At 44.4% G+C, this 23,609-nt stretch overlaps 1 protein-coding gene across 7 annotated transcripts in view; it reads right to left on the bottom strand.

Annotated features, from left to right (window-relative positions):
* Sytl2 (synaptotagmin like 2) overlaps window positions 1–5,963 on the bottom strand; it is a 108,463-nt gene extending 102,500 nt beyond the window's left edge. For 4 of the 7 annotated variants that reach the window (XM_076547101.1, XM_076547123.1, XM_076547112.1 and 1 more), the window contains exon 1: window positions 5,578–5,890. The gene's annotated coding sequence lies outside the window, so the exon portion shown is untranslated. Of the gene's footprint in view, window positions 1–5,577 lie in introns of all 7 variants that reach the window. The other 3 variants (XM_042279261.2, XM_076547089.1, XM_076547118.1) reach the window with 3 other exon arrangements.
* Between the last annotated feature and the right edge of the window lie 17,646 nt (window positions 5,964–23,609).

The raw sequence follows: 23,609 nt of genomic DNA, 5'->3' as shown, positions 1-23,609 counted from the left end.
TTCCCTGAACATTTCCACAATGACGAAACTAAACAACCTTAGCCTACATTTGGAAAACATCAAACTGAAAATCCAAACCCTTTACTTCCAAAATTCAAATGACTAGTCTCAAACCAACAGTGGTAATGAATCTGCCTTAAAGAATCCAGCTTGCCACATCTACCTTCTTCCCCATGAAGATGCCTGGCAGAGAGACGCAGAGCGGTCAGAGCACAGATCTGACTGAACGGCTTCTTCTGGTCTGGGCTCCAGCTCATGCCCTCAGCCTCACAGGCCTGTGTTTTAACCAAGTGACTCAGCCAGTGGCAGGAAAGCTTAGGCGCCTGTGGCCGTGAGTAATGGCAGCATAAAACACATCTGTCTGATCAGAAGCCGATGGTGTCAGTTCAGTGCTGTGAAAACCTCACAGTAAAACAATGCTTGCACAGGGGAAAAAAGAAGAGACTGTTCACCCAGAGGCCACGTGATGCCTTTCTTTCTCCTCTAGCTCAGATGTGTGTGGAATTGGTTACAAGGTCTTTCTGTGTATGCATGTGGGCCCACACTCTTGTATTCTGTACATGCTGGGGATCAACCCCAGGGTCTTGTGCATGCTAAGCAAGCACTTCACCTCCAGGACCCAGCCCTATAATACTTATGAATGTGGTTTTGGAGGTTTACATTCATAAAGAAGCCATTGTAACCATCAGAGCGGCATAGTACCATGTCTCAGCAGACTTCATTTCAACAGACTGATTCATTCTTTCTTTCATTTGTTCATTTGCAGTTTAAAATACCTCACTAAACTTCTATGGGGCACCAGCCTCAGGGTGCAGCATTGAACAGCACAGTCCGAGCCCTCAGGGTCTCAGTCTTTTCCTACGTGGATCTTTTCATTGCATTCTTGTTCTGACCACTGCTGGGTTCCCTCTCCTGTCTGCTGGATCCTCTATTTCACTCCCTCTGGTGCTGTGCTAGTCAAGTGGGGTCATGTGCTTCTCCCATCTTCTGGAAAAGTTCTAGCACATGGCCAAGTGCCCAAGGGCGCACTGCAGAAAAGCACTGTCCTTAGTAACTTAAGTGGCAAGTACATGATGAACCGCATGACTTTATTATGATTTTTTAAAACCCTGTTTTTATTATATTTCCATATCCTGCCAGTCCAAAAATTATCCCCCAAACTGTTTTCTCCTCCCAACATTGTAGGAGGTTCTAGACTAACAGCTTACAATTGAATGACTAATGACAACTGCCCTCTAGACAGTGTGTGAAGGGCAGTCAGGTGAGGACTATCCCAACAGGGTCACCAAAAGCTCAAAGCAACAGAGAGTTGTGGGAACATTGTCTGACTACTTGAGTCATTTGAGACCTGAGTAGAAAATCATCCAGAGTCAGATTTTTTAAGATTGAAAGGAATCTCATCCAATCCAGCTCCCTAACTGTGTAAATAAAAAAAAACCCGGGTTCAGAAGGAAGGGGGAAGGCCAATTTGTACAATTTGTCTTTTGTGGGTGCAGAGGTGATAGCCAAGTCACCTACTTCCCACAGTAGGACCCATTTGTCCATCTTCCCAGGGTTCAAAGAGTATGGTCATGCCTGAGAAGCCTTGTTGGAGCCATGGCTCACAGCTCCCAGTTTTCACCAATGGGCCCCTGCCTTTCAAGCTGCTCTTACTGTTTCCACCTAGCATGCCTCTGCCTAGCTTGGACAGCTCTCAGAATTGCCTGCACAAACACAACTCTGCCTGCACAACTCTGCTTCAGAATTGCCTGCACAAGGTCAACGCTGCCATCACACTGTAAAACAGAAGTGTCTGCTTGCCTCTTCTACTCAGGACTGTGATTAAGATAGAGAACTATTAGCCACCAAATACTCCTGGAGTCTTAATTTTAAATCAAAAAGGGAGAGAGAGAGAAAGAAGAAACAAAATGAAACTTGGGTTCGAGTTCCAGAAAACATATTATATTAAGTCCTTTTGAGTCAAAAGTTGAATCCCACCACTTCATTAAGTCTGACAAAGCTTCTATCTAAACTTTCTGTATTTAAACGTGTTAATAGCACGCACACTTGTGTGCAACTCAAGTAATAAATAATAACTCCTAACACTTGGTTCTCATGCGACAGACAGGGGAAAGCAGAGGAGTGGTCCCCTGAAGGTGTTAAATGTTTGGTGACACCCCTGGGACATACTGGAACCTTTAAGAAGAAGGATAAGGGGATTATAAAGATGGCTCAGTGGTTAAGAGCACTGGCTGCTCTTCCAGAGCACCCAGGTCAGATTCCCAGAAGTCATATGACAGTTCATAACCATCTGTAACTCCAGTTCCAGGGGATGTGACACCCTCTTGTGAACTTCAGGGGCACCAGGCACTCATGTGGTGCGTGGGCATACTTCATGCAAAACATACACATTAAATTAATTAAAAAAAAAAAAAGATCAGTAAGAGTGCCTGATGAACATAAGGGGGTTCATTATCTCCATTCACAAAAGGGAGAACTCACAAAAGCTACCAGCTTTGCCTGAGGTCATTTGGGGTAATAAAATGCAGTGGTCAGCAGGGACCTTTGGTGGTGGGAGGGGCTTCCTTCTTGCTTTACAAATGAGCTTTGGAATTTTCTGCTCTAATCTTGCACAGCAACACAGAGAAGAGCAAGCCTTCCTGTGAGACACTCAGCAAGGCGGAGCGCAGATGACCCTGTAACTTCAGGGCAGCCCCACCACCTGACACATCTCTCTGCTAGAGACTGAATGATAAAGGAGAATTACAGGGTACAAGTGATACACACTGGGGCTCGCACTGCAATTAAGCTTTATGATTCTTTAAGTATTTATTATTCATTCTCTGTCTTCTTTAAAAGCAGTCAGATGGTTCTCAACTCTGATAGGAATTCAACCGAAACTAAGGGATGTGTGTGTGTGTGTGTGTGTGTGTGTGTGTGTGTGTGTGTGTGTGTGTGTGTATGTTTTAACTTATTCATAGATATAGAGAAAAGATTTAGAAAACTATATCCCAAGTTTTGCATTTGCTATTTCTAAGCATAGATGTATGTTTTATTATTTATAGTAGTATTCTGTGTTTATCTTTCTCTGCAATTAATATGTATAGTTTAGGTAATAAAAAGCATACAATAAAGAACATTTTTTTATTTTTAACACATTTTCTTCATTCTGGAAAGTAGGATAAGGGAATTGCCTCTCACAGGGAGTTTAAAAAGCTCAATTGCTGTGAACCAGAAAAGGAAAACACAAATTGTTCTTTAAGCCACCAGACCAGAGACTGCCTGATTCTCTGGGTTCTCCTAAGCAATATGCTACCTGAGTATTAATTTCATTCAAATATTCTTGGGGGGACAATCTTTTAAATTCATTTGGTTTGTTGCATTTGTATGGTGCGTGTGTGTGTGTGTGTGTGTGTGTGTGTGTGTGTGTGTGCGCGCGCGCGTGTGCGCGCGCGCACCATGGCATGCATGCGGGTTCCACATCTCAAGCTCAGGTAGTCACACTTGATGGCAAGCACCTTTACCTGCTAAGTCATCTCACTGGCCCAGAAAAAAACTTTTAATATGCAGTTAAGCTGGGATTCATAGATCATGAAAACATCCTATGTCATCAAGGCGATAGCCAAACTTGCTGGAGCTGATCTGTGCCCTTCTCCCAAGAGCACTTCTTCTTCTTCCCCATTAGGGATCCTTCTAGGAGAGATTTTGGAAGCTCTAAAGCAAACAGAACCACCTTATAGGCCCCTTGCTTTTCGAGAGCATTGACAACCTCATTAATACCAAATCACTTCTCAGGTAAGTTTTTTAATTCTATAAAAACGGGTATAAACTTTTTAGCAAAGGAATTTTGGAAGTCCACAAAGGCACAGGTTACCCTACCTCCCTTGCCCAACACCCTCTGGCTGGCATCATGGGTTTGGAGGATAAGGCCTAGGCTGCCCACACACTGCTTTGCTGTCCTTGGGGTAGCAGATCGCTCTCTACAAGGTGCTAATTCATTCATTCATTCATTCCACAAGTGTTTATTGAGCAAAGCCTGGAATGAGCCTCTTAGGGGACAGAGGGATCATTCACAAGCCAACGGTCAGGTCTAACGGATCAGATTCAGACAATCAATCCTTCTTTAGACCCCCGAACCACTTCCAGGATAAAGCAAACAGAATTCCTGCCCCACCCAAGCAGTAGCAGCTAAGTGGGTGTGACCTGCCTTCTGGAACAGGGCTGCTGTGAGAGAGGCAATGTCAGTGGCTGGTTCCCCCAAAACGATGGACGGTCCTGACCATAGATGCCAATAGGACCTCTGAGATGTTTTAACAGTGCCCGGCACTTAGCGAGAGCTCGATAATGTGGGTGGGTGGGTGGGTTAGTTGGTGCTTGCTTGCTTGGTTTTTACCTGCTCCAGCTTATCTTTACAGAAGAGTACAAAGCAGAAGGGTTTTTGAATTAGAAACTAGATTTGAATCCCAGCTGGGCCAATGATGAGCTATGGTAGAATAAGAGAAACAGTCTTTTTGAGCCTCAGTGTCTCAATTGTAAAATGAGGTGTAGTGTATCAACCTGGAGAGGCTTTGTGAGAATTTAGGAACACCTTATACAGAGAACAGTGTGTCTGGCCCATAATAAACGTCCTGTAAAGAGCACTCGGCATCGCCCCTCCCTCTTTCCCCGACCTTCTCTTCTTCCTGGACACAGTTAGTGGGTCCTAGAATCTGCTTTCAAATGGTTGCCACTCCAGGAGTGATGAAGGGCAGAGCTGCGGAGGTGCAGGAAGTTGTTCGGGGCGACAGGTAGGCTGGAGAGCTACAGAAACTGATTCAAGACCTCAGCTACTTTCAGCTCGCCTGCTCTGTCCGGTTGCTCCATCCTGCAGACAGCAGGGACCAGTATACTAGCCCCGAAGGGTTGTCAAAGGGGAAAGAGAAGGCTGGGCAGCAGTTTGAACTCATCCTACCCGCCAGCGTCAGCCTGAATTCCATCAGGCTTCCTCTGCACACTGCTCCTAGGCTGTAGGGTCAGAGAGCTGTGATTCCAAGTATGTGTCTAGAATCCCCTCTGAATCGGGAGCCCACAGCCTGGAGTTCCGGAGGCTGCTGGTCACATACTAGTCCTTGGTAAAAATAAGAACTTTTCAATGACGCAGGAAATGGAGCCCCTCATAGCCAAAGGCGACTTATAAAGGGAGGAAAGGGGAAAGGGAAAAGGGAGGAGGCACGATGAGGGCAGAGACCCACTTCCTACCCCACTTCCTACCGGCGGCTGGAGTCTTACACCCTGAAACACTAGCTTTTGCAGTTTGAAGCGGGCAAATCCCACCCCTGTAACTTAGCTAGCTAAGAGAAGAGGTCTGGCTGGATGTAGGGAAAACTGTCCCAAAACAATTCTGCTCATTTTGAAACTAGAGTTGGCGGGTCCCTTAGCTGCCCTTCCCTTCGAAGCACCTGAGCAAAGCTCTACCCTCTGCCGGTCCTTATTTGAGCGCCCTGGGGGCCACTGCTCTGCAGCCAGGTTCTGCTGCCTCCAGCCCCAGGTCTGGGATCAGTCCTTCAAAGCCGCCCCCCGCCCCGCCCCATCGCTACCGTCCAGCATAGTCCCGCTTACCTGGACTCCCCAGCTTCACGGACGCGGCGAGGGCAGCAGGAGTGAGTCTTGCTAAAGGAGAAACTGAGGAATGAAGCTTGTCGGTTGCCGACACCGTTCACGTTTTAGCGGTCAGAATAGCAAGGGCAACAAAAATCTCTCTACACCAATTCCCTCCGGCTACACTGAGACCCAGGGCAGGACCCAAAAAGCAGTCCAGGTGGCACGGCCAGTGGGCAGAAAAGCCAGACCCAGAGCGCGCGTCGGGTCTCCGCCCCAACCTCCCCGGCCGCTGCTTGGAGTCTGCGCCCGGGCTGCCCGCGGTACCTCCCCGGCGCTGCGAGCTTCTCTCTGCCACCGGGGCTGGCAGCCGCTTGCACCGCCCAGGTGTCGCCCGCTGCTGTCCCGGCTGCGGGAGTGGGAGGGCAGCGCCGGACCCTCCCCGGAGCACAGGGCCCGCCCCGCCCGCCCCGCCCGCCCCGCCCACCCCGCCCGCCGCGCCGCCTCCTGAGCGCGAGTCCCTGAGCTTCCTCGAGCTTCCTTCCAAGCCTCCTTTTCTTCTTATCCGGGAAGCCATGGGTTTTTATTCAAATACAGAAAGCCGTACTTTAAAAAACAAACACACAGACAAAAAAAAATCCCAATGCATAAGAAGTGCGGGGACCCTCCATCTGAAAAGTAGGGACGGTCACCACTGTTCGGGGAGAAGAGGTACCTCACGATCAGTTTCTTTATGGGGATAGTTAGAATTAAATGATGTGATGATTTAAAAGTAGAAGTTGGGAGACCAAGGTCAAGAGGATTGCCTTGAGGTCGAGGCTAGCCTCTACTAGAGAATGGGACTCTTTAAAAAGAAAAAAAAGCATATTAAAAATATCTGCTAATACAGGGCCAGTGAGATGGCTCACTGATAAAAGCAGTTTTCGGACAATCCAAAACCCCTGAGTGTGATTCCTCATCCCTCCTTGAAAGGAGGAAACAGATTCTCTCTCTCTCTCTCTCTCTCTCTCTCTCTCTCTCTCTCTCTCTCTCTCTCTCTCTCTCTCTCTCTCTCCCCTCCCTCCCTCCCTCCCTCCCTCCCTCTCCCTCCCTCCCTCCCTCTTCCCACTTCTCTCTAGCGTCAGTGATCCTCAAGGCTCTGGCCAAAGCAGGCACATCTTTAAAGGCAGAAGTGTATCCTGTCCAGGTTTTAAGCATCGGAGAACATGGCCAGCCCAAGCAAACTCCTGCACATGAGGCCTTCTCCTTCCTCTTCATGTTCGGGATTAGCGTTGTCCAGCCAACTAAGGTTGGATCCGGTCTGCTTCTGGTTCTTTTAAAACTCTTCTCCAGGACTCACAAAACCATTTGCCTCCAACAGCTTCGTTCTGTCAGAAAGGCACAGTTCCATGCAGTCTGAGAAGTTCCCTTAACCTCTTAGAGACCCAGACTCAGATAAAACCAGATCCTTGGCTTCTGTGCAGGAAAGAATTTCAAGGCGAGCCAGGATGAAGCACAGTGGGAGTTTATTAAAAATGGAAACAAATGCACACAATAATAAAGCACGCCTGACAGAGACCACAGGTGTGGGCTTCTCATAGAGGAGTCGTGGTTAAGTCTTAATGGTGACTATACAGGATGGTGGAAGCCTTTGGAATTTCACTGCCTAACCCATCTCCAAGGGACCCTCTCCGGCTCTCTCTGTATTCTCCTTCTATAAATGAGATTGTAGGGGTTGGGGATTTAGCTCAGTGGTAGAGTGCTTGCTTAACAAGCACAAGGCCCTGGGTTCAGTCCTCAGCTCTGGAAAAAAAAAAATGAGATTATAGTGTGGCTCTGGAGGCACCTTGTATGGGCTTGCAATGAAACCTGATGAAACCAGGAGCCACTGGGGTTTCACAAGGGGCTTCTGGAAAGAGTCCTAGAAAACTGCAGGTTCACAGTTGGGAAAGGAGAATGGCCCAAAGCAATCCTGAGTCTCAGCTGGAAAGACTTGTGCACCACAACAAGGGTAGGGTCTCCTCTCCCTTCCATGTCCCCATAACTTGCCCTGTATTTCTGTCCTGCCTCAGTTCTGCTGTAGGCCACAAACAGGCCTGGGAGTCCTTCAACTATAGGTTTTAAGGAACGTATTCTGGCTTTTTCTCAATACCGAGGCATTTCATGGGTCCTGTGAGAGAGCATTTAGGTTACACAAGAGGACTGACTAAACTAATCACTTCACTTTTAAAGAGGCTACTTTGCAAATAATTTCAATTTTGGATAAGCGATGTACTACTGGGTGTGCACAAGTACCACCCACACACACGAAGATTGTCATAACAAAAGCTTAAATACACATGTGGCCAAGGTGGTTCTTAAAAGAGGGCCCACAGTTAGGTCAGCTAGAAGGGATGAAAAACACTGGTGAACATGGCAGTGCTTGTCATATTACCACAGTGGCAGCAGGGCAGAGAAAAAACTGAGGAGACTGGAAGGGCAGCCATGCCTGCTCGCTCTCGAGGAAAGCAGGCTGTGCCCTGTTGGTGATAGCTGCTGTGGATGATTTGAGTGGCGGGTGTGGCTGGATGTTTTCAGAGTCTCATTTTCATGGCTGATTACATCTGCCTTGGTTAGAGTCTTCCTTCCCATCTCCAGCCCTGGGGGGCAGGCACATGGTGCTGCTCACCTGTAGAAACCTTGCAACATCTTGCACAGGGCACTGAAGAAAGTCAATCCCTGCTATTCCCAGTGTCACATCTACCCTAGAAATAAACAGGGATGCCTAACCACTAGGGGGATCAGGATCCCCACTTCAGGATCTGGGGCAGGCAGGTGGGGGAGAAATTTTGAGGTAAAATCTTCTTACGTTTCCCAACTTATTCTACATCTTGTATAGTTCAGAAATTAAAGCCAGAGATCAGGTGTTGTTGTGGGATATTTGTACACTGTGTGAAGATGTATTGCTGTGACTGGTGTAATAAAAAGCTAACTGGCCAATAGCTAGGCAAGGGGTGGGATTTCCGAGGAGAGAAAGGAAGTCAGAGGTGAGAATCAAGTCCTGGAGGAGAGACACCAGGAGGCACAGAGAGGAAACAGGAGGTGCAAGGATGAAAGAAAGGTAATGCCACGTGTTAGAACATAGATTAATATAAATGGGTTAATTTAAGTTATATGAGCTACTTAGGAACAAGCCTAAGCTATAGGCCAAGCTTTCATAATTAATAAGAAGTCTCTATGACCTTATTTGGGAGCTGGCTGGCAGGACAGAAAAAGACTCCTTATTCAGTGTCAAATAGCTGAGGTGCAAATACTCATCCCCTCGGTTTCTAATAAAACTTTACACCAATTACTCAAGCCCTCTGAGCCTTAGTTTGCTCATTTGTTAAAATGATAATAAACCAGGCCTGGTGGCGCAGGCCTGCAATCCCAGCTTCCTGGAAGCCTGAGACAGAAGGGTCACAAGTTCAACGGCTGCCTGAAGAATGAGTTCAGTCAGGTGCATCCTAGGCAACTTAGGAAGGCTCTCTCTCAGCATTAAAAAAGAAATAAGGCTAAGAATACAGGTTGGTGGTAAATCACTTGCCCAGCATGAACAATGTCCTGGCTTCAATATCTAATACCTAAACAAACAAACAAACAAACAAACAAACAAAAACAATAATTATCTTCTCTATGAGAGTTAAAATGGAAAAATACATGAGCTTATTTCAGTGCCTTGTATATGACAAGTGTAGAATAAGCTTTATTAACACAATTATATCATAATTATACAACAATGGCCTGTTTAACCTGTAGGACACTGGCCCCAAAACAGTTTACAGAGGGGCTGGAAAGATGACTCAGTGATTAATAACACTGACTGCTCTAAGGAAAGACTTGGGTTTGATTCCCAGCACCAACATGGCAACTCACAACCATCTGTAACTCCAGTTCCAGGGGATAGGATGCCCTTTTCTGGTCTCCATGGGCACCAGGCAAAAGATCAGTGCAAATAGATACATGCAAGTAAAATATCCATCCACGTGAAATAATATAATTAACACAAATTCTATAGAACTAAATACAGATGCGAAGAGAAAGGCAAGAGAATAGGCGTACTACAGAGCAAGGCTAAATGTACAGACTTTGGTCCAGGTTCCTCGATGGAACTAATTAGATGACGTTGGACCAGTCATTAAACCTCTGTCAGGTCTTCTCTTCTATAAAATGAAAATGATAACATTACTTGTACTGTGCAAAAGAGACAGTACAGTACACTCTTGGTCAACACTAATTAATAGCATGATAGTGATTGAGAGGGAGTTCTCGAAGTTCCTGGAGTCTAATTCAACAGTAATTACATAGGAAGAAGAAAGTATGACTGTGGTGATATTGTGTTCCCCAAATTATTGTGCACCCTAATAAACTTATCTGGGGTCAGAGAACAGAACAGCCACTAAATATAGAGGCAAGAAAATGGTAGCACACATGCCTTTAATCCTAGCATTCCAGAGGCAAAGATCCATTTGGATCTCTGTGAGTTCAAGGCCACACTGGAAACAGCCAGGCATGGTAATAAGAGGCTTTAATCCCAGTAAGTAATAGCAGAAAACAGAAAGGTATATAAGGCGTGAAAACCAGAAACTAGACTGGTTAAGCTTTTAGGCTTTTAGCAGCAGCTCAGCTGAGATCCATTTGGATGAGAACTCAGAGGCTTTCAGTCTGAGGAAACAGGATCAGCTGAGGAGTTGGCAAGGTGAGGTTAGCTGGGGCTTGTTCTGCTTTTCTGATCTTCCAGCATTCACCCCAATACCTGGCTTCAGGTTTGATTTTATTAATAAGACCTTTTAAGATTCGTGCTACATATGACTCTAGAAAAAAACTAAAACTAAAGGTAAAGGTTGGTGTTGCTCGACGAAATGGAGAGGAGCATAGTACAAGTGGACTTAGAAACTGTAGGCAGAGCATGAGTCTGGGGGATTTCTCTATCTGAGTGTGTGTTACCTGAACAAGGATAAAATATGGCATCTCGATGGAACTGAAGCAAAATGAAGCATTGATTTCAGGATCTTGCGTGGCTCTCACAGCCGCCTTCCTAGCAGGGTGCTGCTTACAGAGAGAGGCTGGAATTTAGCCCCTAACATCACTCAGCTGTGACTGCAGATCCCTGGGCACATTGCTGAACTGCTGGGTTTTCATCAGCTAGAGTAGGTAAACACTTACTGGTGGGATGGACTAAGTTCCTTCAGACTTAGGCTTCCCTCTAATTCCAACACAAGGAATCACCAAGGCCGGGGAGAAATGTCACCAGATTTTGCTCTCCTACATGGAATGAGTTTCATTCTTGCAACTTCTCCAGCTCCAAGGCATATTCCCCAGTCGTTTTCCTGGCGTTGGTTTCCTTTGTTTGTGTAATTAGCTGTCGTAGGACCTGCCACTTCCCTTCAGTTTTGACGATTTCTCGCTTCTGGGCTGGGAAGAGAGATGGCTCAGTGGGTAAAACATCTGCTACACAGGTGTGAGTCCCTGGGTTCAAATCCCCAGGACCCTGTGAAGGCAGACACAGTAGAGCTCCTGTCTGTAATCCTAGTGCTCTGTGGAGAGGAGAGACAGAGACACAGACAATCCCCTGAACCTCTTGGCCAACCAATCTACCACGTGCAGCAGAGAAACAACCGAAGTCCTGCTTCAAACAAGGTAGAAGATCAGGGCTGATATCTGACGTTCACTCCAGCTTCACTCACATGCTGTGGCACATACACACACACAAACACACACACACACACACACACACACACACACACACACAAATATGCACATGCACATTGTACACATATACACAAAGATATTTTTTTTTTTTTTTTTTTTTTTTTTTTTTGGTTTTTCGAGACAGGGTTTCTCTGTGTAGCTTTGCGCCTTTCCTGGAGCTCACTTGGTAGCCCAGGCTGGCCTCGAACTCACAGAGATCCGCCTGGCTCTGCCTCCCGAGTGCTGGGATTAAAGGCGTGCGCCACCAACGCCCGGCCAAAGATATTTTTTTAAGCTCAACCACTTTAGGAAACATCTCTCTCTTACTTTTTTTAACCACTACTACTACCCTTTCTGTTATCCCATCTCTAGCAAACCTCACTGTATACCATAAGCACTCAATAAGTGCTTATTAAATTGCATTGGCAGGCAGGGTTCTCATAGAAGATGCATTTCAGAAGGCAGCACTTTTGCCACTATGGAAAAGTAAAAGAGCCTGCTTATAGGAGATGGGATTTTGCCATTGTGCTATGTGGAGTTATAACTTCTTACCCTCTAAAAACTTTAGATGCTGTGGAAATGCTGCATAATTACATCTGGTGTGGAATGTGGTATGATTACTTATAGCAGGGGATATCGAATGTACAGCATTTAGAAGACAATTTAGTCATGGTTCTGGGTCACCAAAGCAAGAATTTGTTTTCTAAATAATTTGTAAATGCTGCATGCCTTTTTAAGCTTTTGAAATACAAACCTTTGTCCTTGAATCACACTGTGGTAGTAATCTCTCTGCAGCTTCTAATAATGCCTGGCATCCATTGCTATGGGCCCTTGTATTTTTCAAAGGCCTTTCACTTTTTTTTATGATGTTTGGTCTTCACATCAACCCTGAGAAGTGCTAAGGTAAGATACTGCTCTCTGCATTTGACAGATAATGATAGGAGGGATGTGAAAGGACCAGGCCTCTTGGCCTCAGCCAAATGCAAAGAAGACACTAACTCCCAGGGACCTACAACTCAGGACATGCTTCTGATATCCATGAAGATTGTGGCATCACTATTTATCATCTTTGTGAGCAATGAGCATATGCAGATGTGTATCAGTTTATATTCACATATATACTTTTCACACCTTCATAATTATTATCTCTGGAGGTATGTATGTACAATAATCATTATTTATGACTCCAGTGATCTTCATCTATGCATGTCAGCTTCCTTCTAACATTAATTACATGTTTTTAAGTCTCTAGATTTACTGTTTGTCATTTTATTAATATTCTCTCTCTCTCTCTCTCTCACACACACACACACACACACACACACACACACACACACACACACAGTGCCTGTGGAGGCCAGAAGAATTCCTTAGAGCTGGTGTTACAGGCTTACCCTGATATTCTTTGCACTTTGTCAACTTCCCCAACCCCCAGTACAGAGCAATCTTGAGTAACCATACACTTCCAGAATGGATCACCAGCTGAGGATGGAGCACAATTCCATTCTGTCCTGTCCTTTGTTTATAGAGTTACTCATCTGTTCTCATGTAGCCATTTCACCTTACAAACATTGACTGAGTGACCTTATGTATATGTTGTATCACTATGAAGACTTCAAGTACAAACAAGATTTGTATCTGCTCTTGATATCCTTTCAAAAACATATCTGTTTGTTGCCTTGTTTTCTATACCAATGATCTCAGGCAACATAAATACCGAGAAAGTCCTGGACGAAGGATTAAAATGCTAAAGATCTAGTTCTGATACTGTGTGAAATGAAAATGTCTCTTCTCCAAATCTCAGATTTTTCTCATCTATAAAATTGGAAAGGATGAAAACATTGTTTGCCTATTGTGAAAATAAGATAATGAAAATGATGATTTATGGAGGCTTGTTTCTTATTTGTTAAAAGAGACTAGCTTGGAGTTGGGAAATTTGGTTTCTCTGCTAAAAATGGTGGTGGGTGGTGGTGGGTGGTGGTGGGTGGTGGTGGGTGGTGGTGGGTGGTGGTGGGTGGTGGTGTTAAGAAGTCATTTAACCTCTCAGGCCTCCATGTCCTTATCTCCAAAATTAAGAAGTAAGGCTACAAATACTTGTGACCTCTTATAGCTCAAAATCCCAGAGTTTGAGAATTTGTGGTTTTAAGGTGGCCTTTCCCTGAAGATCAGTATTTAAGTTCGCTGACATCATACTTATTGTAACAATGCTTTTGTCATGGGCTTTAGAGGATTTATATGTGTGAAACACTAAATACTTCCTGGAAATCACCCTTCCTTGTTTGCAGAAAAAACACTGCTTCAGGTGTTTGACTGTTTTGTCCTTTACATTTTTAAACTCCAACTCAAAGAGGAGAACTATTTTTTATTTGGAGGAGGAATGTTTCACTTTAAAATTTTTTATTGTGTATATTCATTATACACAATATATGGTGCTGTACTACTGTGGTGGTTTGGAAGAGAAGGCCCCCCAAAGGGAGTGGCACTACTGGGAGGTGTGGCCTTGTTGGGGTAGGCGTGGCCTTGTTGGAGAAATCGTGTCACTGTGAAGGCAGGCTTTGAGGTCTCATATATGCTGAAGCCACACCCGTTGAAGAGGGACTAGAGATCTTCAAACATGTTACACAATGTTATTCAACAATAGAATTAGAGTCTAAATCAAGTAGCTGATGTCAGTTTCAATCTTCTTCATTAATAACATCTGCAGTTTCCCAAGATAAGACATAGTATGTAGTCTTGAGACAAGATAAAAGTGCACTTTGGTCTTTAAAACTACAAATTATATTTACTTTTTCCCCTCTTTTACTCCTTATTTTATTATTGTTGGTCTTGTTTTATGTTTCCCTACTTTTCTTGTGGGCAATATCAGTACCACTAAACGTTTGTCACTGGGGTAAAACTAATTTGCAACAACAACAAAAAATGTCTGGAAGTGGCCAAAATTGTGGAGTTGTCTCTTTTGTTAAAGTGGTAGAGTTTTATAACTGCGACTTGAGTGAAGTGCCCAAAAGAAAATAGTGATGCCAGACTTTGAGGTTTTACTCCGGTCTGTGTCTTAGGGCACGGACTCACATAACACTCAGAAGTATTCAAGATATGGGCAAGTTCTACATAACCCCCAAGCCATCTACACGGTGGCTGCAGGATGCTGTGGTCAGCCGGGTGGAAGCTCCATCAGCCACATTCAGAGTAAACAAACAACTCTGGAACTTGCGAAGGAACCATGGGAAACCCTGAGGAGGCCCCTGACTTCGAATGAAAGGAAACCACATGCTGCTGTGCCGCTAACCAAGAACACATTTATATTGTCTAAGTGAGGGTGTGTGCAAACGGAGTCTCAGTGGCTGAGAGCTGACAGTCATGGCGTTCATAATGTAGCTTAAAAAAAACTAATAGTGTCATCGCTCCAGTGGCCTCTGAACAGGACATCCTGGGACCTCACTAACACAGGTGGACATCGTATGAATGGGATCAAAATGACACTCGGGTAGAGGCTCTGTGTGTAGGTCAAACTGGAGTGGGGGAGGGAAGAGGAAGGAAGCAGGGGTGAGGAGAGGAGAAGAGAGACCCAGTTAAAGTTGCAGATATCATTGAAAGTGACACATGGTCCAGAAAGGGCTGCCTAAAGTCTGCTTTCTGGTCATCTTTTTGAGAGAGGGTGACACTGGAAAGTGCCTCCCTGAGTACAGAGAACAGTTACAGAACTTTCCTGACACAATTAGTAGCTGTGGGCTGCAAAGGTTCACGCTGACTAACAACTCCAACGCCATTTGGTAGCTGGTGAGGACTGTCAATGGTGCATTTTCGCTATTTCTAAATCTTTCCGCTTAGGATAAAGCAGCAGATTTTCGGCCGTTCTCTTGTTTTTTGTTTGTTTGTTTGGTTTGGTTTTTTGGTTTTTGTTTTCAAGACAGGGTTTCTCTGTGTAACAGTTCTGACTGTCCTGGAACTCACTCTGTAGCCCAGACTGGCCTCGAACTCACAGAGATCCGCCTGCCTCTGCCTCCCGAGGGCTGGGATTAAAGGCGTGCACCACCACCGCCCGGCTCAGCCCTTCTCTTGTCTCCTGGAGAATTGATAGGAGTGAATGAGATGATGGGCCGTGAGCTCTCCACTTACTGGGAAGGAAGCAGGCACTTGGTGGAGTCTTAGGGTCAGGGCAACACAGCTGACATCTGTATCCATCCTAGGTGGTTCCTCAGGAATCTCCCCAAACTTCTGGTTACCCCAGAAGGGTGTCCAGCCTACAGCCCCGATGGCCACATGCAGCCAAGTATAGCTGTAAGTGAGCCTCAGCATAAAACATTATGAGGGAGGGTGTGTGTGTGTGTGGTGTGTGTGTGTGGTGTGTGTGTGTATGCATGATTACTTTTTGCAGTTCATTTCTTGAGTTGGTTCTTGAGTGTGGACGTTCTTATGGCAATATCATTCACAGTGTTGACAGGTGGGACACACCTACCCCAAACCTTGGTAGTTTTCAATCATTTTCTAAGCCGAAAGCACTATCTTCTAACACTATTTTACTTATACCCTCGGTATTTAAACTAGATACAAGCAAAGCTGTTCCTAACAGGGTGGAAGTTGAAGTCCAGAAGTTTTCTCTCCCACCCTCTACTCCCCAAAGCCCTCTGGAATCCACCACTTCCACTCTGCCCGGGATTCCATGACGCTGTTTGAAAAGTATGGCTTACATTGGTCCCATCTTTATACGAGTGAGGAAAAGGAGGCCCATGCAGACAATGTCTTCCAAGTCCTGGCACCAGCTTGTCTCACCCCTCAGCGGGACTTGTACTCTTCAGCTAACGCAGGCTTCTTCAGTCTTCAGAACAAGCCGTTGTATGTGTGGGTCTGTCTGCTTGGAGCTCTGCCCTGCATACCTCTTGATCTTTGCACACCCGTTCCCGACTGCCTGACTCTTCCACAGCTTCCCAGAGGCCTGCTTTGCTCACTACGTGCCACAGTGATAGGTAAGGAGTAAGTGGTGGGTACCCAGCTCTTTCTCATATGGGTGAATAATGCTTATAGGAGTTTGCCCCACAGCTGCCTTGCCAACCCCTGGGGCTCAGAAATGTTGATGCCCCTTCTTCAAATATGAGTCAGGTCTCTGTTGATTGCTCCTAAGAGAGTTCTGATGGAACCTCCTCATGTCAGGTTGAAGAATTCAGATAATGGGAAGAATGCTCTCAGGAAATACCAAGTGGCAGAAATGTTGGAGACTGCAGATAGCCACCTTCAATGTGGACATTGAGACTTATCTACAAATATCTATCCTTAGGATGACAGGTTTCAGGCATCATCTGACCTCCTACCAGCCTTTGGAAATAAGTAGGGGTTGAATCTGACCACTGTCTAAGTCCAGTAGCCATATTCGACATTCACAATAGATAATCTTTCAAACATTCCACAAGGAGTTATTCACCACATCCATGATAGGAAACCGCAGCCATGAAACAGTCTGTTGGGTACTTCTCTAGCAAGTTTGTGGTAGATAAATCTCTCTCAGAAGCCTCATCAGAGATGAAAAAAAAAACCCACATAAACATGTGTTAATGTTACACTACAAATTTCTGAATATGTAATTGGTTAAAAATGTTAAATGAACATATTCCAAAATTGGATCTCATTATTACTTTGTTGGCAGTAAATTGTTAAGAGAAACTAATTATCTCCTTCGAGAGAACTACCCAGGCACTTCTTTTACAAGCTGTTCAGAATGACTCAGCCAGCTAACTCACCTCTGCTTAATCATCATTTTATTTAACATGAGTCATCTTGGTAAACAGGCTTTTAATGAAGAAGGAAATATACATCCTCATGCCTCTAAGAGAGGGAGAAACCAGGAAGCATTTAACTATCTACATTCTTTCTCTCTACCTATCAATGGCACCACTGACAAAGGGATTCTACCTGGGAGGACAATTTCTCCCACAATAATCCCTTTCAGTTAAATAGGACTTGGTAATTTATAAAGTATGTTTGTCTATGGACTTTCATGTGGCCCTCTCAATGACCTCTGCAGATGAGTATGACAAGAATTAGAGTTGGGGCTGAAGAGGTGGCTTGGTGTTTAAGAGCACTGGCTGCTCTTCCGGAGAGGCTGGGTTTGATTCCCAGCACCCACATGGCAGCTCACAACTGTCTGCAACTCCAGTATGCCCTCTTCTGACCTCCATGGGCACCAGGCATGCACATGGTATACAGGCAAACACTCATAAAGTTAAAAAAAAATCTTTTTTTTAAAACCTTCAATGTTAAAAAAAAAAAAAAGAATTAGATTTAATGTAAGTTCATGAATGGTGATGCAGAGGCCATGGACACACGATGATATTTTCCACCCTCAGGTCAGCCTCAGGGTCATCATCATCAGGTAAGTCATGATGAAGTCTGTCTGATGTCTTAAATCATATCACAGAGGGATCCCGATCCTCTGCAATAGTATTTCTCAAACTAAACAGCTTAAAATTATGAAGAGCCACAGTGTGTACGGTAAGCTACAGTGGGCAAGGTAAAAGGATGGGGGGGTTAGCTACCATCTCCAGATAAGGACTTTGTGTTTCCCTGTGCTGGGTGTGCATTCACTAACACACAGAGTGTGTGTCTTTTAACATACTGAGTGTCCAGCATGTGTTTGTTTTTCTTTAAAGTGTTCTGTTGCTTTTATTTATTTATTTATCTTTAATTTTAAACATCACTATATTATTAGTTCAAGCCTCTCATTTTACAGATTAGAGATAAATAATTTGAAATGTTCATACCCAACTAGGACAGAGACTTGAACGTTCTCTCCATACCCAGTCTGTTTCTGCCCCTAAATTAGCATGAAAGTTATATTTCTCAGTATAATATTTTATGTATATCCACAGTGCTCAAACTTGAATTCATATCAGGATTATCAGGAGGGCTTGTCATGGATTTCTAAGTCCTACCCTCAGAGTGATGACTAGTGGGAGACCAAGAATTTGCTTTCCTAACTAGTTTCTGGTGATTGTGATTAAGAGAGTTAAAGACTATACTCTGAATATTGGTTGTCTATGGAATATCAAGCAATCAAACTGAATTGACCAGAGAGTTGTGCATTTCACTAATTTATTTCATTTGGAGTTAATAATAAAAGGACATCTTTCCTTCAGAATTTGTAACCCGTTACTTTACTGTATCACTACATCATCAATACCCAACTGTCTTGTCAAAGATCCTTCACACTCTATTGGTAGATGACGTTGATGCCCTAGACATATCACCTTGTCCAACTTTGAGTTGGTCTCTGTCTGCAGTGAGCAGTTCTCATGTAAGTGTCTCAATGACGGGAATCTCTTTGTGTGTCTGTGAGTGACTTTCTTCAGGCCACAAACTTTAGGGGAAGCCAAATTTCTCAGAAGCATTGTTCAAAACTATGAAGACAGGAATCTGAGGCTCCTCCAACTTCCTTATCCCACAATGGGGCAATCCTGAAGTTTGTCCAAACGACCCCTCGGAATGTCAGCAATGAGACGGAATTCTCATTTTCTGAAGCTGTCCACACTCACCAGCACACCTGTTCCTGGGATCACATCCCACATAAGCTACCTTTATACCAAGTCTTGGATCAGCGTTTAGGGGAAATAAGATGCAGATGGTCTTCCTCAGAGCTCTTCTCCAAACTCAGGGATGCGGGACCGGTTGCTCAGTTTTCAGTTCTGTGTCCCCGAGTCTCATTCACAAGTGACGAGCATCCATAAGTCACTAAACAGTACAGACTGTTGGTGCCTTCGCAGCACAGAGCTACAGACTGTTGAATCATGCATGAACACGTGGGCACTCACTCGAGACAAAGGCCTAAGCTCACCACTATAAGATCTATGAGGGATGTCACCTTAAAAAAAAAAGAAAGAAACAAAACGAAACCTTCCAGTATGTATGTATTCCGGGGCACTGCTATAGAAGACAGCTGTCAGTTTTGAGATGTAGATAAGCTCTGCAAATATTTGGATTGGAGGAGTGGAGTTTTCAGCAATGACAGCATCAACATTTGTCACACATTTGTCACACTACCGTACAAAACTCCAAGGGGGGAGGAAAAGGACTAAGAAACCAGTCCTCACGATGAAGCCAACTAAGGAAAATAAATGTTTAAAGAATAATCCATGTATCACACTAGACAGTTTTTGGTGGCTTAATCTTTTCAAGAACGTCATTTAAAAAGGGGAGGGGAGGAGGTGGCAGGTGACAGCCGGGCACAGGCTGATAGAATCTCCAGGGAATAAACAGGACAGCTGGGCAGCAACCACCCGCGGGATGGTATTAGCAGGAAAAACACTGGTTTCAGTTACAAAGAAAGAAAGGAAATTTGGGGAAACAGGACAGAAGGATGAGTGGAGACTCCATTCTGAGGATTCAGACCCGGCTGAGGAATGCTCACCTCCTTGTTCAAGTACATCTGTGGAGGGACAGATCCATGGTGAAGATAAGCACCTCAGAAAATTTGTACTGCAACAAATAATTTAAAGGAGAGAGAAAGAGAGATGGGGAGAGAGAAAACCTCATGGGTAGCTATCCTGCAGGGAGTGGGTGGAGATAGCCCCTCTTCTTGAAGGAGGCAAGAAACCATTTTCAGAAGACCCCTGCTGAGTCAGCACTTAGGTGGCTCTCTGACCAGCTACTGAGGCCCCTGGACCACTCTGAGAGCTGGCCCACAGAATACCTTTACATAGATGAGAAACTTTGACTCAGAACTGCACAGTGTTCTGTGAGTAGAAATCTGATCTGAGCCACCCTCTGGAGTAGACATCACAGAGACAGACCTGATACCCAGCCACCTGTGCAAGGGCAGGCACAGAACCCATGCCACTGAAAGGAACTGCAAAGGTAAGCTGGACATTGCAGCCATCCCCATGAGGGACCTACACAGGGAGACCAACACCCGTGCCCCCAAGTCTGCAAGGGACTATGCAGAGGCAGGACAACCTTGCTCCTGAGAATACACAGAAACTAATTTCCTCAGCGTGTCCAGGTAAGGGACCGCATCCAGACTCTATATTCCAAGCCAGTTCCTCACCCTTCCTGGTTGCATTGCCCTTATTTGACATCTAATTTCAACTTAATAGGCCAGCTTTGTCCTATTTACCCCCAATTTCACCCCAGGCCCCCTACAAGTAAGCTTCTAGGGTAGCTCTAGGAGGAGTTAGAGGGAGGAGATGGGGTGAATATGATCAAAATATATTGAATGCACAAAGGTTCTCAAAGAATTAATAAAAATATTGTATTTTTAAATGACAAATTAATCAAATAAGTCTCTAATGCATCAATTTTCCCTGGGTGCATGTGCATCATGACCTTCATACATATGCTCTAAAAAAATGCAGGGCTGTGTGAGCAATAAAAACACATATTAGCAGTTTCTTAAAAGGGAAAAGGAAAACATTGACAGGGGCTGGAGAGGGCTTAGTGATTCAGAGCACCCAATGCTCTTGCAGAGGACCAGGTTTGATTCCCTGGAGCCACATAGCAGCTCACAGCTGTCTAACTCCATCCCCAGGGTCTCCGACTCCCTCTTCTAGCATCCAAGGGCACCGCTCAAATGCACACACATACACACAGGTGAAACACATAAAATTTAAAAAATCTTCAGACCAAAAACACATAGCTAATAAATACAGTACACATTACATATTAGGTTTAAGGCAAACCCAGGTTTACAGTTTTTTGTTTTAATTTGTTTTGTTTTTGTCTTCAAAGTGATGGAGTGACTTTAGATCCCTTTGGAAGTGCATGTATAACATATTCTTAGATGGTGGATGTTTCTTGTAGTTTTTTTTAAAACTCTTTGGAGGCCCCCTATCTAGCTCCCAAATAAATTCACGGAGACTTATTCTTACTTATGAATGCCCAGCCTTAGCTTGGCTTGTTTCTAACAAGTTTTTCTAACTTAAATTATCCCGTTTCTCTTTAACTGTGTTTTGACTCTGTGCTTTTTATGTTTCTTTATTCTATATATCTTTCCTTCTTATTCTGTGGCTGGCTGGGTGACTGGGTGGCTGGGTGGCTGGGTGGCTGGGGTGCCTGGACCCTGGCATCCTTCTCTCCTTTCCTCTCTCTTCTTCTCTTCTGTAGTAGATTTCTCCTCCTATTTATTTTCTCTGCCCACCAGCTCTGCCTGTTTCTCTCTCCTGCCTAGCTATTGGCTGTTCAGCTCTTTATTAGACCAATCAGGTATTTTAGGCAGCAAAGTAATACAGCTTTACAGAGTTAAACAGACACAATATAAAAGAATGCAACACATATTTGCATCATTAAACAAATATTCCACAGCATAAACAAATGTAACACATCTTAAACTAATATTCCACAACAGTTCCTGGCACTTTAACTCCCAGAACTGACTTCCCTCCACCCATTCCACAGATTCACTATCGTAAAAAAAAAATTATGCTCTGGTTTTTCACATTTTTTCTTTGTTGTAATTATCAACAAAAATGACTGATGGTAAATGAGAAATGGTCTTCTCAAGTGCTCAATCAACAATTTTTCTATCTTTCCATTTATAGAAACAGGCACCAAAGTTAGTCATTATTATGTCCCATAATTATTTGCAATACTCCTGTGTGCCCACTCCTGCCCACACGGGATGTGTAGTAGGCCCTCTCTCTCTCTCTGTTTGCATAGAAGGAAGTCCCTGTGAGGACACAGGGTGAAGCCCGTCATCTTCTCTCCAGGGAGAGAGCCCTCAGCAAGCATGAGCCTGAGTGCACCCAAACCCCAGCCTCCAGCACTGTGAAACTTCACCTTTCTATTGTTTAAATGGTCCTGTCTGTGTCGTTTTGTCATGGTAATACTAACACACTAATACACTTCTCCCATTTTCCTTAGTGCAACCCTTTATGTAAAAAAAGATGGTGGAGCAGATAAATCATATGATGGAACTATTCCTGACCTTGCTGGCAATTACATTAAGCTCTGGTGATGCCAGGGCCTCTGGCTACCAAAATGGTTCCAAGCCAAGTTCCCACGTTGGTGGAACACACATTCCAATGGCCAACCCTCCCTCAGAGCAAAGCCCTGGTGATTTGCAGGACCAGGTGGGGGAAGGGTAAATGGTGTGGAGCATTTTTTTCTTCATTCTCTGCTAGCTCATCACAATTGAGGCATTTGTGTAACTGGTCTGTTCTTCCTCTCAGCACACTTTAAGTCTAGAGCAGCAGCTGTGGGAAACTGCCCTGTGCATTGTGGATTACTTAACAGAATCTCTGGTTTCTGTGCAGTACCTACCACTGCCAGTTTTCAATGTCTGCAGATATTGCCGAACAGGCACAAGGGGACAAAAGTCACCCTCGTTGAGAAGCATTGATTTAAGCCTTCAGAGATCGTGCCCCACATTTACACAAGCCAGTCAACCTCTAACAACCATCTGGAGCAGGAAAAAAAATAGATGATGAAAAGTGATGGTGCATTTCCTCTCAAGTGCAGACAGTGGACAGAATTTGTGAAGAAAGGCAGACCTGGAAGACCTGCTAGGAAGAAAGATACTGTTTGGGGGAGACATGAGCACCCAGATGCTATCGTGTACACAACTATTTCCTCCGGAAGATATATGATAAAGTTTTCTGTAGCAAGCTTTCTTGTCGGGCTATCTTTGGATCACCAGCCCCCAGATAACCAGGAAATGTCTTATTAATTATGAAAGCTTGGCCTTAGCTTAGGCTTTTTTCTAACTAGCTCTTATAACTTAACTAACCTGTTTCTATTCAGCTATGTTCTTCCATGTGGGCCAGTTACCTTTCTTCTGTCCTATATGTCCGACTTAGTCTGTGTCCTTTTGGTATCTCCCGAGTGCCTAGATTCATCCCTCTGACTTCCTCTCTCTGTGTGTTGAAAATCCTGCCTATCCTCTCCTGAACAGCTATTGGCCATTCAACTCTTTATGGCACCCATCACAGCAATACATCTTCAAAGAGTGTACAAATATCCCACAACAGTTTCCTTCTCACATATAAGAATCATATGAGTTTTGACACGTGTAAACACCATGAAATCTAACACCACAATAAAGATCTGGAATATCTGTGGACTGGTAAGATGGTTCAGCAGGTAATGCACTTACCTCCAAGCCTAGTGGCCTGAATTCAATCCCCGGGAGAACCAATGACCAAAAGTTGTCCTCTGACCTCCACAGGCACAGCCAACACACACACACACACACACACACACACACACACACACACACACACAAATTAAAGATACGATTTTAAAAGATAAAATATTTGAAAGGAGGCATTTTAATGTAGTTTTAAAGGAAGCATAACTAACTTCAGAGAAGGCCATGTGATGGACATAGGAGTCATTCATGTAGCATCTCATTAACACGCAGTTAATAACATAATAAGTTTGTGGGG

This window comes from Peromyscus maniculatus, chromosome 1, assembly GCF_049852395.1.
Source record: "Peromyscus maniculatus bairdii isolate BWxNUB_F1_BW_parent chromosome 1, HU_Pman_BW_mat_3.1, whole genome shotgun sequence".
NCBI classification, from domain to species: Eukaryota; Metazoa; Chordata; class Mammalia; order Rodentia; family Cricetidae; genus Peromyscus; species Peromyscus maniculatus.
This window is presented reverse-complemented; position numbering and strand designations above follow the sequence as displayed.